Source organism: Chroicocephalus ridibundus, chromosome 8 (assembly GCF_963924245.1).
Source record: "Chroicocephalus ridibundus chromosome 8, bChrRid1.1, whole genome shotgun sequence".
NCBI classification, from domain to species: Eukaryota; Metazoa; Chordata; class Aves; order Charadriiformes; family Laridae; genus Chroicocephalus; species Chroicocephalus ridibundus.
In genome coordinates this window covers 51092713-51106287 of record NC_086291.1, presented here as the reverse complement: position 1 = coordinate 51106287, position 13575 = coordinate 51092713, and the positions used below count along the sequence as shown (strand labels likewise).

The 13575-nt window shown below is 43.0% G+C and overlaps 1 protein-coding gene across 13 annotated transcripts in view; it reads right to left on the bottom strand.

The window, feature by feature from the left end:
- The window catches only part of MSLN (mesothelin), a 75780-nt gene that overhangs the window by 36887 nt on the left and 25318 nt on the right, over window positions 1-13575 (bottom strand). The window contains exon 1 of one of the 13 annotated variants that reach the window (XM_063344533.1): window positions 651-770. The exons of 11 other annotated variants lie outside the window; for them this stretch is intronic. The gene's annotated coding sequence lies outside the window, so the exon portion shown is untranslated. Of the gene's footprint in view, window positions 1-650; window positions 771-13575 lie in introns of those variants that run through there. One more of the 13 variants, XM_063344534.1, reaches the window with a different exon arrangement.

The following is a 13575-nucleotide window of genomic DNA, read 5'->3' as shown; positions in this document are numbered from 1 at the left end:
GAATAGAAGAAATAGTTAAGAAAAATTACATGAAAACACAATGACTGTGATCTTATTCAAACAATCCCTTTGGACTCAGAAGTACAACATAACAGATTAACCCACCTCATTACACCAGAAGTATCCAAACAAGCCTGCAATGAAACTGTCCTTACAGCTAACATAGACTTAATGCTTTTCTTTACACTACTATTGAGGAAAAGTTTCCTGTACCAAAAAGCAGAATAAGTGCACAACAACCAGTATTTGCAGTGGCAGTTTATGAAAACAGTGTTACGTGATGCCTCTTTGTTGGCTGGTCATAACTTCAATAGCATAAGACTACAGAGGGCTCTAATTCTGACAGGTTCTGAGCTCTCCAGGGAACGCCAAACTTATTCCCACAAACCTATTTGGGAAAATAATGCAGAAATTGTCTATGCAATTGCACTATCAAGTCTTCATCAATGCTTTGGCCCTTCCCGTTTAAAAGCTGTTCTCACTTTAAGGCAGCTTATTTCCATGCTGAATGGGTGGAGAAGGACAGAGACTACTACTGGAGGTCAATTTTTTTAACAAGTGACACAAGTTATGTGACATCTGAGGATGCCTCAGGAAGGGCTGGGCCTTCGCTCCTTGGAACAGAGTCAAAGTCACTTGGCATCACTCACCACGTCCATCCCCTGTGATCAGCTGGATACCACCGTATAAAAAGGTGACAACTGAAGAAAGAGCTACTCCTGCACTCAGTTGCTGGACTACATGCTGCTTTCTTGAATTCACAAGGTTCTGGAAGAAGAAAAAGTAAGTTTTGGGAGGTATGGCTACTTTCTCTTTCAGCTAAATAATTAAGTTAATGATTATTAACGAGCGAGTTGGTACTCTATGTAGGAATGTATATGTTGCTGCTCTTACACATAATTTGGCAGAGCAACTGATCTCCAGTTGAACTGGATGTTGTTCTTGGCTAATTCCAGCCATTCCATTATCTCTTTCAAGGTTTTTTTTAAATAATAAAGCAAGGTGCTCAGAGAAAAGATAGAAACAGAAAGGCACAGCGAAAAAGATGGGTAAAATATGACAAGTGCAAAACAGTGATTTGTCAGTGGTTGTGGCTGCTCTAGGACATAGGATACTTGAAACTTTACTCTCAAGGCAAAGTATTACTACACTGATTGAAAGACTGGAGGGATCTGTGGTACAGGCTCTGTGCTGTGTTGCAGTGAGATATGTTACAAAGAAAAACATTATGTTTGTATTTGAGAATTTCTAATATAAGCACGATCTGACTGTCTCTGGTCATCAGGCAGAACGTGATAGCTGACAAAGTAAATCAGGCAAAAAAAAAAATAACAACTTAGAAACATACTCTTAAGAAAAAAAATACAATCAAATTTTAAGAGTGTCTTTTAGTGCTGGAGGAATGTTTTTGTTCACTGGTGATTAATACTAGCTCTGATTATTTGTACAAGGCACCCATCCCTCAGTCTGTTTCCTTTCACAAGTGTTGAGGTCACTGAAATTTCCCTGGCACTAACAACCACCCCAGAAGCAAGGCAAACCTGGGTCACCATCACCATAATGGAGCTGCTGTTGGCTCCGAGGGATGTAAGCAGAGATGCCAGGAGGATCCTTTGCCCTATAGCTTCATTTTCCAAGCTGCAGCATGCACAAACCCAGAGCAGCTTTCCAATACAGCCAGAGACAACTTAGAGAAGTACATTCACTGCCAGTGAGCTTCCATTCACTCTGCAGGGACCCACACCTGCCCTTTGAGTGCACCTCAGCAAAGGCTGAAAGCCCTTACAGCAATTAGAGAGAGAGCTGGTTCCAGTGAGAAGTAAGGAAGTCTATAGCCAGACTGGATGTGCTCAGAGCACTGCATGGTTCTCCAGCTCCATTTGCAGAGTGCTGGGCCTGACAATCTGGGCAGTAAGGAGAATTTCCACAGAACTTCAGGAGAGTATCTGTAGTAAAAAGAGACAATTCACCGATCATTTATGCTTTTTTAGGCTTGAAAAGGTGATCCATTCAAGAAAAGAAGAACAATGAAGGGAAAAGAAAGGCCACCACTTTTAACTGCACTGATAACTTTACTCATTTTAGGTAAGTCAATTCAGATCAACAACCACGCTGAGGGATGATTCCCACAGAGCTGGATATAGTAACTGGTGCAACAGAGCAAAGCACCTCTGGTGTTGTCAAGATTTTGCAGTGTGGTTTGGGCTCCAACACTGAACATGCAATGTCATGTAACAAAAATAGCATGAATCATTAGCATGTGTGCTCACTATTAGTATATATCTGAGTATATAAGAAAGATGAGCATAAACCAGTGAAGGATGAAAAACAAGCTTAATTTCATGCTCCCCAGTCTCTGTTCTTGCATTTCTGTGGGAGTCTATGATAGTTAGAAGAAAATCAGTTTATGTCCATTCATCTAACTATTTCACTTGTGTTTTTTTTTTCTTTAGGGCCATGTGTAAAAGGTTTAAATCAGGTATGTGTGTAACATCACTGAATGCTGTAAAAAGTTTGTTTCTGGGTTACTGATCATACAGCAGGCACTTAAAAGTAACATCAGTTACCTGTAATAGCCACTTATAATAGTCAAAATGCCATTTTATTCACTCATCGACAGCGACTTAAGAACAATCTAGCACAAGGAAACCTCCATGAGGTTACAAACAAAGACTTGCAATACCTCCCAGAGCTCCACAAACTCACGAGCTGAAGGAGAGAGGGTATAATTCTGTAGCCAGGGAGGATTCCTGCTTTAAAGCTGATCTGTTGGCTGGAATGAATGCAACTCCGCCAGAACACTGACCTGCACCAGTCAAGAATCTGGTCAATTTGTCCTGAGCCAAGAGCGACCGGTCTGTTCTGAACAGCGGGTGCATTGTGGTACTGGGCATCTTTCAGCCCATCCCAATGGTTTGCCTGATGCAAACAGGGCAAGGCAACACAGGAGTCACCGCTTTTTAGCTGGCAGCCTGAGTAAATTACATCCTATTTCACGTCATGAATATTGTCCTAACCACTGCTTTCTCTCCTCTCTTTTCCCAGTGTCCAGCATTCCTCTTGTGTAAGTAAAATTTTGTTTGTATCTAAGGCAGCATTTGTGCACTTGAGTTGTTGGACAGGGTCTAGGCACATAAAAGAGCAGAATGGAAGTATTAGGAAAGTTGATGCTCCTAGATGTCCCTGAATAGAAGCCATGTAAAATTTCTGCATCGCTTATTTAACAGCTGTTTAGAGCCCTTCAGCGGTCTCAGACCAGCACTGAAAAGAAACACTATTATACATCCACCACTTCCCACACAACATGAATAACAAACACAAGGAGCTGAAGGGAGAAGTTGTCAAATGTGAAACTGGAAGGACTGTCAATACTTTCTGTACACAAAGGAAAGCATCATACATATCCTCGAAGGGAGAGACTAAAATATTAATGTCATACATTTCTTTCTTCTTTCACAGCTCCAACATACTGCTCCTCTGAAAGCAGGTAGGCACCCCTAGGAACTAGTATCCACACTGCTTGGGAGAGATTATGTTAGTGCTAAAATACCATCTCCCAAAAGGCTCACCAAGAGAACCTGAGCTCTCTGCAGCCCACCAATCCCTTTTCTCATCAGACATTCAGTGGAAAACGTTCAATGTTTCCTGCTTCCTTTCCAGTTCAAATCTAAGCTCCATCCTGAAGAGTGATGACTGGTGCAGCCCTTCCCTCCGGCAGTATGCCTGCGCTTCAGTAAGTCACCTCCAAAAGGTCTGTCCTACTAACTACCCCAAAAGGCTGCAAGCCTGGCCACTCCTTCTTGCCTAGAGATTGTCTGTAGCAAGAGCAAGGGAACTGCAAACTCTGACCCTGGACTTGTAGATCTTTACCCTTTTTCTGACGTTAACACGCTTGTGTATGTCTCAGGGCACCAAGCTGACATCAAGGCAACTCTCCTCCATCCTCATGTGCTACATCACAGACCCTACTGCTCTCCTGGACCAAGGGGCTTTCCTGCTCTTGTTTCAACAAGTCAACAGTGAAGTGCTGCAAACTGCTCTAAATGAAATCAGTGTGCAGGTAATATTAGCATCAGAGTGGAGGACCATCAGCAGCTCCCTCTTCAGACCATACACAGGGGCTCTTTAGGTTCAGCTACATCCATAGTTGAGTATTTGACTGGGTTTTTTTCCCCCATGCTGCTATGTGAACAGAGACCAGTCAATAATTACCTGGGGAGTCTACAGCCCCAGCTCTCTAGTATGTTGTTACTACAATTACACAAAAACGTAGCACAAGTTTCAGTACAAACCAGCTTTCTCTTCCCTTCTTCCCCTCCAAATCCTCCTCAAAACTTTATTTTTCCATTCTCCTTAACAAAAACAGAAGAGGAGTCTGGCTACTGGGGTGATAAATCTACTTTTTACTCAGCTGAACACCTCCTCCTCCTCCTTCTCTACTTGCATTTACTACTTCTCTCTGTTGAAGAGAGCAGAGTCTACCCGAACAAGTTACTACCTTTCAGCCCAGACACGGTTCTTGCCGTGTCCATGCTCCTAGTACAGTGTCAGCACCAAAGAAGAGAGATTTGCTCAAGCCACTCTTAGGAGTAATTTTCAAGGCAGTACAGATGAACTTATTTGATGTTACATATGGGGATTCAAAGCACACAGGCAATTTCTGTATCTTCTCAAGAATCATAGAATGGCTCGGGTTAGAAGGGACGTTAAAGACCACCAAGTTCCAACCCCCCTGCCATGGGCAGAGACACCTCCCACTAGACCAGGTTGCTCAAAGCCCCATCCAGCCTGGTCTGGCCCCATCCAGACAAGTCACTTCCAGTTAGAAAAGCATGACAACAACCAACCTGAAGATCTTGGCAAAGGGATGGCATTCTTGTCCCAATGATTGTGCAGAATCTACCACAAAGAGTTTCTAGTCTTGGCACTACCCCTAAGCATGCTAACAATACCCATAATAAGTCAGCAATACTTTCAGCATTTTCCGTCCTGTTTTCAGGTCCGCAGTGACCGGATTGCATCAGCCACCAAAGCCTTCATGTTAAATGCAGCTTGGGAAGTTGTGAAGTCTGATCCTAAAGTTGCAAACGCAGGTTTCCTGGCATCCTGGTTCCAGGAGACCCTGCATGCCTACCTTCCCTCCATTGGCACCAGCATCTTAGACTGCATGGCACAGCTTCCAGTCACTTGCGATGGCCTGGCCACAGTGTACGTATTATCTAAGCTCAGAGTCTAATTAGATGGTATACACGTGCCTGTGGTTTGATAGAACCAGGAAATACATTGCATTGTCAAACAGTACTTTTTAAGACTTGAATTTTGATGTCTTTTCCTGCCATCTATGTCTGTTCCTAATTTGTCTTACTACAGTCAATCCACAGAACAGTAAAGATAGAGCTAGGAAAAAAATCAAAGACAGAATGAGATCCCAGGGCCCGGTATGTGAAAGCTGCCAGCAAAGAATAAGACAAATGCAGTACACTGTCCAGACAGTGCAGTTTGCTCACTGGAATCAGTGTTACATGATTGTTTCTCTTCCAGCCATGCAAGAAAGCAGCATATATTTATCATACATAACATTTTTTACTATTATATTCTATGCCTCTTGGGAACCTCTCCCAGAGAGAGGAGCTGGTGAATGAGATAAGCGGAGACGGGCAGAAACTCAGAAGACGACGTGAAGCAGGACGGAGATGTGAAGAAATTAGCTAGGATATGAACAGGGCTTTACAAATTCACCTTAGAACACAAAGGGTTATCTCAGTTTCTATCATGCACCCAAAGAGAATTTCTAATGTTCAACTTAGAGAAGGAAGTGAAGGGAAATATGAGCTACAAATTGTTATTCATACCAGGAGCGGGCAACAGGGTTTGTCTCATCTGTCCCTTTTGAATTCTAGGGTTCAAGCTCTGGACACTGTTTATTCTGAGATGGACAACAGCACGAGGCAACTGGTAGCTGACTGGATTAGAAGATTCCTTACCACACACGGTTAGCAATCTGTATTTACAATCCAAATTTTCCTGGTATAATTGCAATAGATTCAACAGATTCCCGTATTAACTACTAACATGTATTGACTACAGAATGAGAATTAGCTGTTAAGATGATCAGATGTTAAAGGACTCTAAAAAAAATTATTCAGTAACTTGTCCATACTTTCATAAGCACAATGAGACTATTTAAACAGCTTTTCTGAACTCAGGTCAAGCTATATGAGAGGAGATCAGTGAGAGTGAGGTTCTTTGTGTCAAACTCATCTTCATTTTTCCCGGTACCCTCCCTCTAAGCCTTTTCCTCCCCATGGTCTCAAAGGAGACCCATGCTTATCTGTTTATCAAGAATTAACAAATTATTTTATGTTTTCAGTTTGTGAAAAAAATTCAGCAAGAGAGTGGCTACTGACCAACTGGAAGAGTTTCCAAAGTTATGCATCATATAATGATCTGACTTCTTGCTGGAGCAGCTTTGATGGGGTAAGAAATCACTTTGAAATAGGGCTTCCTTCAGCTATTTCACCCAGCAGGCTGTCAACACTCAAGCAATAGAGGAGCAGGGGGATAAAGTGACAGAAACTTTCACTTGCTTATGGATAGCAGTATCGGTGATTAGAGCTACAGGTCAGCGAACAGCTAGACAGCAGTCCACACCCACATGGTGCCTACTAAACTTACATCATATATTCAATAATTTGGTTAACTACAGTGCTGTATGGAAGAATTTATCTCATGTGGCACTTTGTTCAGTAGTTTAACTCTTGCACTGGGTCTTTAGTCACATCTATCTATTCACAGTTTACAGCTCTCGAGGTCCTCACCGCCAGCCAGCTAGCCCAGCTTACAGTCCTTGGCAACGTGCTCTCCAACAGCAGCCTAGCTGCTGCCATCACTCAAGTCCTCAGCACCAATAACGTCCTCTACCTTGAGGACTACTTGACCAAGTTATCAACTTTAACACTGACTCCTCCACTTGACCACAGTGCAATGTACTCAATGCTGGAGACCATTTTAACCAAAGTCAGAGAGAACTTCCCCGATCTGTGCTCACCCTCTTTGAAAGACTTGTTTCAGGTGAAACTGAAAAGGATGCTGGCTGTTACTGATGCACATATATTAAGGCTCTTCCCAACGAAAATAGGCTGCACCGATTTCCAAGATATGTGAGTATATCTGCCATCTGCACTTACTGAGAAACAAAATTAACAGAGATAATACATAAGCACGGCTCCTCACTGCAAACTTTGTGACTGCTATACATTTTTATCACTTGTTGCTTCTAAGACTACTATGAAAATGAACCTGCAGCACTTCTGTTATCGTATTGTCAAATGCTGCCCTGGAGATTTTGAAATTATAATTTTTAGATTATGACCTCAAGATAAACAGTGTTATGTCTCTCCAGAAAAAGCAGTACAGCACAATGAAAATAACTATTAGCAATGGCTGAACTTGCACAGATGATATATGAACAAAGCACCTGAACACTTAAGTGAACGTTAATCTTCTGCAAGGTTCAAAACCATTTCACTTTTCTCTCACTAGCTAGAGTTATCTTAGGTTTAAAAAATATTTGTTTTTTTGGTACAGCATGGCTTATAAATACTCTGATATGAAACACTGAAATCCCTTTCATTTTTATCAATATACAGCTACAAAGGACTGAATTCTGTGCACCACGAGTTAGATCCTGACACACAGAGAGTGGTGCACCAGGCCAGAATGGATTTTCTCAATGGGCAAGCAGCAAAAGAAGGTAACAGATTACTACATGTTACTTTCTCTTATGATCCCGTAAGCACTTTAATACTAAAACCTTACACTAGCTTTGAGCAACACATGAGCAATAATACTCATAATTTCAGGATTACGCCAAAATTCACCAAAACAACCTAAGAGAACGCAGGGGTCTACTTACCTATCCCAGGAGCACTTTGTGCTGTAGCATGGCCAAGTTAAACTGCAGAAGGGTGGGATGATTCTAGTATATGAATTTGGGAAGAAACTTCAGCCTCTTGATTGGCACTCCTGAGCACCATTTTCTACTTCCTGCATCATTCTGAGCTTTTTCAAGGCCCAGCTATGGCTATTAGCACTATTTCTACCTCACCTTCTTCTAGAGAGGTAGTTTTCCAGCAGCATACACTTATCTGACTGTCTTGCATAGATGAGTGTCTGACAGTTTAGACAAAGCTTCCCCTCTCTCCTGCAACAGGCTCTGTTAGGTTCTGACCATCCAACTTACTATCTCTTGCAGGAGTAGCTTGTACATTCACCACTTCTAACAGCCGAGACTGGTTAGAGGAAAACTTTGGATTCTCTAGTATTTACACTGACTACAGTGATTTCCTCCGCCTCAATCCCAGCTTCAACGGAGTAGGTATCACACCCAGCAAAGCTCACATTGGGTTTCCACAAGGCTGCTCCGTTGTGCCACTCTGCAATGGCAGTAGGGTGCTGTGCTTGGCCTGGGGTTATTTGTAAGCTTCTGAGTGGCCATTCACATGCAGAAAGACAAGAGCTGGGGGAGCATTTAAATGCTGCTAGGATGACATCCTTTTCCTTTCCCTTTTAGTTTGAGGTGACCGATTTGCTAACTTCAGTGCAGCTAGGAAAGCTACTCATCACCTCTGGTATCCTAACCAACAACACGAGGGCCAGTGCAGAGACAGATGTCACGGAAATTATGAAAACCCTCCAAACCCGGAATGTATCTGAACTACACACCTTTCTGAATGAAGTTAATTCTCTTGTAGCACAGGTAAGAGAGTTCCTCCAGTTGCAGACTCTATTTTCTACGGGCACCGTCCTTCCTCTTTTGGGTCTCATTTTCATTTGCTCTTGCTCCTGACTGCACAAGCATCTATAGATTTCTCCAAAGCAAATTTCTATAAAACAATATAATGGTATGATTCCAAACAAGCAGAATTATCAAGTCTCTCATATTAAGCAGCAGGGGGGAGAAAAAAAGGCAAAAAAAATTCCAGTATATCTTCATTTACACTGCCCAGCCCTGTATCATGAAATCTGCTGTTCATTTCTGCAAGAATAAAGCCACACTAATACACATAATGACTGAGATCCAAAGACAAGCATCTCCATCACACTCCAGTATTGCATCGCTTCCCATTTATTCTTCTCCCCAGATGCACATAGAGAGCATAATGAGCACTGGAGTTCGTGACATAATGCTCAAAGGGATTTTCCAGATCCTGAAGCCGCATTTTGCCTCCATGACAAGAAGAGACTTGGAATCCCTGTTCAATGGGACACTGACCTTGTATCTAGGCTCCATCACTCACAATGAATTGATGACACTGCCTGCTATCAGCAACTGCCCACTCTTTCAAGTGATGTGAGTATAACCCCAGCTCAGTTTCTCTCATCTGTGCGCACTGTAAAGGAGAATGTCACTGTGGCTACAGGGAGGGATCTGACAAGCAAGAGGGATGGCTGTGAATTCATCTGTCCCGTCAGAGAAGACACTTCTGGCTGTGATAAAAACATTATTAGCTTGGATCTGTGAAAGCCACAGCAAATAACTGATGCTGACATGTGTCTTCTCTTTCCTTGTCTGGCAGAGTGAGAGGTTTGGACTATGCCTTTGATGACATGACAACAGATACAAAGACTGACATAACCCAATGGATTGTCCAAACTCTTCCTCACTTGGGTGAGCCTTTTCTTCCCACTGAGTTTGTCCAGGCCTCTGGTGTCCCTCAGACCTGACACACGGATTTCTCCCGTGCCTAGGAGTTTTCAATAATTTGGAGCCATGGTTTTTGTAGAAAGTAAATGTCACGCTCAATGAGCCAGTTCCGCCTCAGTGCAGCTGCCCCAATACAAAATGCAACGTCAGACTTTCTTACTTTCTTGTTGACTGAGGGGAGGGGTGATTTTAAAAAAAAAAAAAAAAAAATTAATCGTGCCCTTATTACAAGCACAAACTGCTTTTAAGACTTACTGAATCACTGAATTATTTTCAACATTCTTGTCTTACAATGCTTGTAAGGAATTAAAGTTGAAAAGTAACCAAGCAGCAGTGTCCTGATTTCCATGAAATTACTAGACACTACTTTGTGACAGTCTCCCAGAAATCGCACCAATATGGGCCAACCTGGTTAGAACCAAGTTGATTCACCGCTTAGATGTGTGATGATTGGAAATATTTCCTCTATAATTTCCACAAACACCCTGGAATGATATTAGGTTTTGTGAGTCTTAAACTGAAACATGAATAATTTGCTATTGCTGCATTTTAGATTGTCAGATAGATGAAAACTGGATGACGCTTAACTTCCGAAGATTCAGATCCATAGCTAACATCACAGACTTCGCTGCTGCCAATGGAAACTTTACTGGGGTAAGAGTACTGATTTAGTCACTTGGTGACATTTTACTACTATAGAGCAAAACTATTTCTGTCTCCTTTTTAGAGAGTCACACAATTCACAGTGGGATTTATCTTCTAAGAGCGAAAGAGTATAGTTTGAACACCAAACATTAAATAGAAAAATGTTGCCCTTTCCTCCTGAATTAGAAACAATAGAAATTTCTCCATTCTCTTCATGAAAGCCAGGATTTTCCACTCTGCTACAGGAAGAGTTCAAATAGAGTTTCTAATTATTCCCCTGAATTTCCGTTCCAACAAGCCCTGGCCAGTTGGTTCACTTTGCCTTACCACAACACCCAGCAGAAAGGATGGATGCACAGCCAGAGCACCTGCACAGGAGCCAAAGGATCTCTGTATCTGATGCAGATTCTCTGTTTGTCTTTCAAGAGCCTAGACGTGATTATCAGACAATTTGGTTTGGTTTCCATGGCAGTCTATGGCATGGCCACTGAAGGAATATTTCCATGGAACGTATCAGAGAAGCCTAAACTGGGGTCTGCCTCACTCTTGCCCCAACAAGAGAAGGAGCTCTGAGCTCCAGCATGAACATTAAGTATCATAACTTGCATCTGCCAGAGGAGAAAGAGTCCTTGTTCTTGAGGACAAGAACAAGTGAAGGAAAGCTGCAGGCACACATGCCAACAGCGTCAATTGAAGAAAATATGAATCTATATTTACAATTAATTCTCTCCGTTCCAGCTGGCACTCCTGGAGGAGCTGACCGCCATCCAGCTTGCCCAGTTAACACTGTCCCAAGATGTGTTCAGCTCTGTTGCTAACATCGAACGAATCTTTGACAGACTAACCAAGCTGCCGGGTCTCCATGAGTTGGCCGCTTACTGGGATGAGCTTAGCTCTGCTTTAGAGGAGGTAAGTGCAGACAGCTTGTTAATGGGGCTTAGTGGGAGAGGTCTGTGAGGACAGAAGTCTTCCTGTACATCCTGTAAACGTGCAGTAACCTAGAGTAAAAGGTGATACAACAGGTTTGCCAGGGAACCTTGCAGCAGGTTCAAGGCCAGAAAGAGATTATGCCATTGCATGTTGCATTCCTCACATGCTTAGTCTGTGCTTGGGTTCGAAACAGCTGCCACCAACCCCTTCCCACTTAGACTGCCTGAAAGACAGAGGCCAGATGTCCAGCATTTGTAAAGAATAAGGCTCAAAGAGGTCCCTAAAGCACCATCATATTAATTCACATAAATTTACTATTTGTCTTTGGCTCAGGCTCTCCCACATACACAGTTCTGACTGTGCACCCAGTGCCAATCATTAGCTGAGGCTCCTCTAATACAATAATTAGCTAAGGGCCCTTCTTGGCTCCTTGTAAATACAATACCTTTCATCAGGCCAACCGAAGATATGCAAAGTCTCAGTCTGCAAGACTCAGACCCTGCAGGTCTCTCCCTCAGCTACGATGTGATCACAGACAGAAGACTTGCTACTGGATATGGCATCATGACTAACTCAGCTTTTCCCAGGACTACGAAAGCTAGCCTTGTACCAGAGCAACTGTTCAATTTTCCGCATTCATCCAGAAGATGAAGCACATGCCTAGAATGGTATAAAGCTAGCCTCCGGCCTGCAGAAATAATAAAAATAGTAATTGTTACCTCTCCTCCCCTCGCCCCACCCTGCCTAAAGCAGCAAACTGTGGAACTCTTTAGAATCCAGCTGCTCTCACCTCATTTGATATGAAAGTCTAGTGTGGAGTTAGAGTCTCCTCTGGGCTGTACTCAGAGAGACACTGTAGGCACCTCCTGGAGGCAGCTGCAGCTTCAGACACTTCGCTGCTTTGTCACATCAGCTGGGTCCTTCAGGGCTCCCCTGGGGCCTGGCTTTGCAGGGGGCTCAGCATTCTCTGAGAGGCAACAAAGCTCAACAAGAGCTGAAAGCACGCGACATCTGGTATCCCCAGTCCTGTTCAAGGTTCTGCAGCAGAGGTGACAGAAAGGACTGTATGCCTGTTTCTCTGGTGTCGCAGTTCCTAGCCCAGCAAATCCACTTAAACTACCACTGACAGCCAGCACCAAGATACAAGGTGCAGAAGCCACCAGGTGACAGCTGGAAGAGTAGCAAAGGGGTGAGAGTCAGACCTGTAATTCTCCCCTGAACAATAACGTCATGAAACTAGAAAATAAAACAATCTTGACAGTGAAAATAACACACCTGGCAAAGAAAACAGCTGTGGCTGTTTTCTTGAGGCTCAGTAGGAACTGAACTATAAAATGGCTATATATAGCATCTACTTTGTGCTATAAAATATAGGATTGTGCAAAGAGTCTGAGACGTCAGGGAATATATTTAGTATCATAAGTCAAAAGTAATTCAGAAAACCTCTTCTATCTGGTGCAAGCATCAGGAGCTATGCCAGCTTGGCTGCCTCAGAGAATTCCCAAATAGAGAAGAGTAACTTCACTGAAAACTGAAGGTCTAGAGAACACTAACGTTTGTTCCTCCTACTGTGCTGAATTAGTTTCAAAATATTTCCCTGCTATAGAAGATCAAGGTCGGGACATAAAATAAAAAAAAACCTCTATTCTTCTATGCCAATTTTGCTGGAAATTTCTCCTGTGTGTAACTTCATACTTCAGAGTAATTTAGTCAGGTCTTGGCTGCACTGTTACAATGCTGTAAAATCCTTATGGATGTGGCATGATTTTCTATTCCTGTTGGGTTAGAAATAGAAACTGCATCACTCAGAAATATTCTTCTCTTAGTTTTCCAATATTCTCCCAGAGCCTTACAGTGGCATCTTGTGTTCCTGCTGCAGCCTTTTGCCAACATCTTCAATATCTCCATGGCAGTGAAGCGCACCATGCTGGCAAGAACAGTGGAGCAGCTCCGTTCTGCGCTCCCCACCTTCACAGACAATGACTACCACCTTTGGTTTCAGAAGAGGCTCATGGCTGTTCTGCCAGGCATTCATGCCACCATCCTTCAGGACATCCCCAACACCATGTCCTGCAGTTCCTACAAGTCTCTGTGAGTCATGCTCACCCTGCCTGAAGCCGTTCCACGTTGCTTGAGATTTAAACCATTTAGTAAAAGAACAATTCAGTGCAGTGGATCAACTGCAAAAGGAGGGGAACAGGGTGCCATGGTAACAGAAAAAGGCCAGAAGACAGTTACTCCCACCCCTCTCACTCATTTGTCTTGCATGTCTTGGCAAGTCACCTTATTTGGCT